This window comes from Triticum urartu, chromosome 3A, assembly GCF_056163025.1.
Source record: "Triticum urartu cultivar PI428250 chromosome 3A, HENAU_Tu73, whole genome shotgun sequence".
NCBI lineage: Eukaryota > Viridiplantae > Streptophyta > Magnoliopsida > Poales > Poaceae > Triticum > Triticum urartu.
The window spans coordinates 747452485-747457394 of record NC_141875.1 but is presented as its reverse complement, the minus strand read 5'-3'; the positions used below and the strand labels follow the sequence as shown (position 1 = coordinate 747457394).

Genomic DNA, 4910 nt, shown 5'->3' with positions numbered 1-4910 from the left:
ACAACACTTTCTACAGTATGTATATGCATATTGATCTATGTTGATTTCATGCTCTTGCAAACCATTTTTTTTATGAACAAAAAGCTCAGAGTACCTCCAATTACATTTCGTCAAATCCTCTCACATAACGCCTTACATTTAATACAAAATTATGTTACATCTAAAACACAATTATGTAACGCCTTACATCTTCTAATTGAAGGAGTACCACAATTATACAAACAACTAATACGTGGCCTCCATCGGCACCATACCTTCTCACAGCAAGAGGCGTGTATGTTTTCCAATATCCTTAAACATATTAGGCCTCTCTCTTTTCGGCACATATGTCCACCCAACTATTACCTCCAGCACCGCACAACCCATCTTGCGAATAAGCACTTGATCGGAATATCCTAGAGTGAGGACAAGGTGTTCACACGCGTCACCACCAACAAGGAAGAGCGCCAACTTCCGATCTAGCGAGATAGCTACCACGCTCCGAGTTAACGGGATGGACTCACCATCGCCGACTACCGTCGGACTGCCCGCTGATTCGTATAGAACGATATGATCCTTGAAGTTTCCGGGAGTCGAAGCGGCTAGTCTTGAGATATTACATGGGCCCTTCAAAACATTGATTGCAATGGTGGCTTCCACGGGTTCGTGAACCAGTGCACATAAAAACTCCACGTCACTCAGGAAACATACACACTGACCGTCATGGTTTGCTTGTATGTAGGGATGCAAACCCAATTGAATTCCGTTATGCCTTTACTGAAAACTCTATCTGCCCCTCCATCACACTTGATCTTTAAATCAGTCTCAAAATAAACGTTGTCTATTGGAACAAGCGCTCGACATGGATCTATCAAAGATAACATATCATCCTGCAAAAGGGTTCAGGGAAAGAAAACATGTCAAACACGCCTTACATTTCCAAGCAAAAACGGTGGAATGATATAATAAGCAGCAATTAACAAGGCGAGGAACAAAGATCAAGGTACATACGGGAGAGCTGATGAGCTGGGGATCATCCCTTTCACGCCTAAACAGATAGACGCATCTGTAGTCGACATAGTCCCTCGCTATAACGGTTCCAAACACGCTGATCGGATAGCCAACATCCGATTCACGCGCCTTGACAGAAATGACATTGAGGCAATATCGTTGGATCGACTCGGGTGAAGGTAACTTGTGGAGCGAGGGACCACGTTGGAAGCTAGCTGCACATGAATAAATAAAAGCCATGATAACAAATCAAAACCAACATGTAACACATGCATACTCATATATTGATATTGTGTCGTGCAGTGAAGACCTAGAAGAAGAAGAAGAAGTTTGATGATGGTGACAAAAAATTGTGGTATCGACACTCACACTCTTTGTCGAAGTCGAAGAAGGCTAGGTTCTCAAAGTTGTGGTATCGACTACACTTGAAAGCATTGAGCTTGGGTTCGTATTGGGTGAAGTCTTGGCAACAGACTATGTTAAGAGCCGCCAACGCCTTCTCCACCAACTTGAGGTCATGATTGGCGTCGTCGAAGACGGGATAATATTTGAGAAGGCATATGCTTCGGAGCGCCTCTATCCTGGCCGCATGTATTCCTTGGGATAGACGAGGTCATGGCACGGTCAAAGCTCATCTTCAGGTTTTGCAGTTCATAACCACGTTGGTATATACAGGTTGTCCACTGTGATCAACCTACGAAGTGGTAGGCCACTGCTCCCCTGACCCTGCTACATGCTACCTAGACAAAAGACACCAGGAAGCGGACAAGGACAAGAAAACTCACAGAAAGTCATTGTGCGCATGCGCGGAAGAGTTCTCTCTCTTTATCTCTCATGTCCTTGCTAGCATTTGGGTTGTGTTGCAGAGAAAGAGGGACGCCGCAGATTGGACCGCCATTAGAGGGCTGGCTACTCCTTCGTTGAGAAAAAAGTGTGGGCTTTGAATGAGAGAGAACTTGGGGCTTAGAGAACAACTCGCTTTGAGAAACTGAAGGGAGAGAACCTGTGAGAGGAGTGAGAGAGAGAAACAGTGTCATTCTGAACTTGCTATTTTTTAACTTGAGTGTGAGAGTATGAGAGAAAGCCTTTTATTTTCGTAGGTAAAAGAGAGCTTGTGCAGCATATGAGAGGGTGAGAAAAGAGATAGCTTGTGTGAGAAAGATTGAGCATGCATGTGACAGAACTTTGAAGGAGAGACATGCATGGACCTCATACAATAATGCTTTTTGTGCTGGGAGATGCTGGCACTGTATGGAAAACAACAAAACCATACAGATCTACTGCCGGCCACTATTACTGGGGGAGGACCTACGAAGCAGACCTACAGAACTACTCCTGCTAATCGAGAGTTTAAGCGCCCACAGGTTCTCCTCGCATCTCGAGACACACAACAGTGACGGATGGCCAAGATAGCAGGGCTCCGAAGCATATGCGTGAAAAATCCGCGTCCGTCGAAGACGCCCCTGATGTCGAGGATATGGCAGGTCTCGCGTGGCGACTTCCCCTTGATCTTGTCGGCGAGGGCCCGGCAGCTCAGGCCGAGGAGCCCTCGGACCTCGAGCTTCTCCGAAGCCTGCGATTTAACAGTAACTAGCACGATCAATATATATGCTTCAAAGCTCAAAAGTTGAATTGTCTCCAAAAAAAAAACTCAAAAGTTGAAGTAAAAAAAATATGGTGCAAGCAAGCACATGATTAGTTGCTGGTTATGTGGTTGTAGAAGAGATGGAGAGGAAACAAATTGATTAATGAATCACCAGGATGAGATCGTAGAGGGTGTCGAGGTCGACGCTGCCGATGAACTCCGCGTCCCAATCGCCGCCGAGGGCCCGGTCGTCGTCGGTGGCAATGGCGTGCCTCTTGCAGTAGTGCAGAACCTTGGGTAGGACGTCGGCTCGGATGGAGCGGAGCAAGATATGGGTGTACTTGGTCTCGTCGCCGTCGGCGGGGACGATGTAGTTGTCGCGGTCGAGCTCCATCCCACGACGTAAGAAGGTGGAACCACGAAATCCACGCCCTCCTGGCTCCGCAGCGCCACCATCTCCATCCTCGTCGTCGTCGTCGTCGTCTCTTCCGCCGCCATGGATTCCTTGGATTTGTTTCTGCCTGCAAATTAAGTGCAGGGCTGCCTACAAGTACAATAGATTGCATAGAGTACCTAGCTGGACGTGGACTCCTACAACTACAATTCAATTCCATCTCGGACAAGGCCTCCGCTGTCCGCTCCGAATCCAATTACAGTACGACCTAGCAAGTACTCCTTTTTCTTTTCTTTTCTTTTCTTTTTTCTTTCGAAAAGGGACTCCCGGCCTCTACATCAGAATGATACATACGTCCACACTTTATTAAATCGAAAATGTTAACGCCCACACGTGTGGGCGTTAGCCAACTCGTCCACACGCCTCCATCACCATCTAGTAACTTCTGCACGAATCTTGGCACGAATTAGCTGATTTTTTATGCCACGTAGGACAACTCGCGTGTGTGCTGTGTGAGAGAGGTCACTCACACATCCGTTTTACCACACGGAGGGGCCGGTGTGTGGGCGTTTAGCAGTTCGCCCACACACCAGTTTTCAGTCACGCACAAGGGCTGGTGTGTGGGCGTTTGCCCTCTCGCCCACACACCTGCCTCCTCTCCCACACCCAAGTTGTCAGTTGCCATGCGTTTTGCAGTGTACATGGCAACTGCCCTAGTATGATTGCAAGCAGATGGCAACTCTCTTTTTTTTTACCCGAACATGTCAGTTGCCATATGTTTTGCATGGTACATGACAAACTGCCCTAGTATGCACGTAAGCAGATGACAACTCTTTTTTTTAAATGGCAACTACCCTAGCGTGCTTGTGAGCACATGGCAACTCTCTCTTTTACCCGAACATGTTTTTGCCATGCCTTTTTTGTAGCGCTACATGACAACTGCCTAGTGTTAGTAGGTGGCAACTCCTAAAGTTTTGAAATCATGGCAACTGCAGTAGACCAGACCACACATGGCAACAGCTGTAGTTGTCCAAAAAATGGCAATCTGGAACTTTGACCTGAGATGGCAACTGCAGTTGAGCAAACATGGCAACTGTAGTTGTCCGACATGGCAACCGTAGTTCAGCGACATGGCAACTGCACTTAAACGAACATGGACGAGGGTCCGGCCCGTGGCAACTGCGGGGCGCGCGGTAAAGTGTCACGTGGGGCCTGCGGGACCACGAGGTACGAGGCCTGACGTACCGCGCGTGTGGGCGTTATCTATTTCGCCCACACGCACGCGTGTAAGAGGGACCGGGAGGGAAAAAAGAGGCGTGTGGGCGCTAATTGCTTTGCCCACACACAAACGTGTGGGCTGGTCCTCTTAGGCACCACAGAGAACGTGTGGGCAGATTTCTTAACGCCCATACGTGTGGCAGTTATCGGCGTCCTATTAAATAAACAAATAGTTCGACAAAGATCTTAACGCCACAAAGAGGTAAAGAAAAGCTCATACAGAGCCTAAAACAAGTGATCAAAAGTGCCACAACCGGCCGACATAAACAAGGAAAGAAAACTAATTGCCTATCTTATTACATGACCGTCATCCAAATCGGTTGAATATATCCCGTGCTACCATCTCCCGCCGGATAGATCCAGTAACCAAACGCTCCCTGGCCTCTGTCGGAGTGGGTAGTGACCACATACGGATCAACTCAGTGGCTCGGAAGATAACCTGCAAAAAGTGAAAGTTTGTTGCTCTGTTAAAAACCATATCATTTCTGCAGTTCCATACTGCCCACAATAAAGCACATACTCCTACGCGAATATGTCACGCTGTATCGGCCTCTATCCCATTAAGCCACGTTCCAAATAATGTGTTGACGAAATTCGGAGGAGTAATATTAAAGGCTATGTGCACCGTCTGCCATAGCACTTTTGCCAGCGGGCAGTCAAGAA

The 4910-nt window shown here is 47.5% G+C and overlaps 1 pseudogene; it reads right to left on the bottom strand.

Annotated features, from left to right (window-relative positions):
* Positions 1-258: 258 nt before the first annotated feature.
* LOC147982642 (uncharacterized) lies at positions 259-3037 on the bottom strand (annotated as a pseudogene).
* Between the last annotated feature and the right edge of the window lie 1873 nt (positions 3038-4910).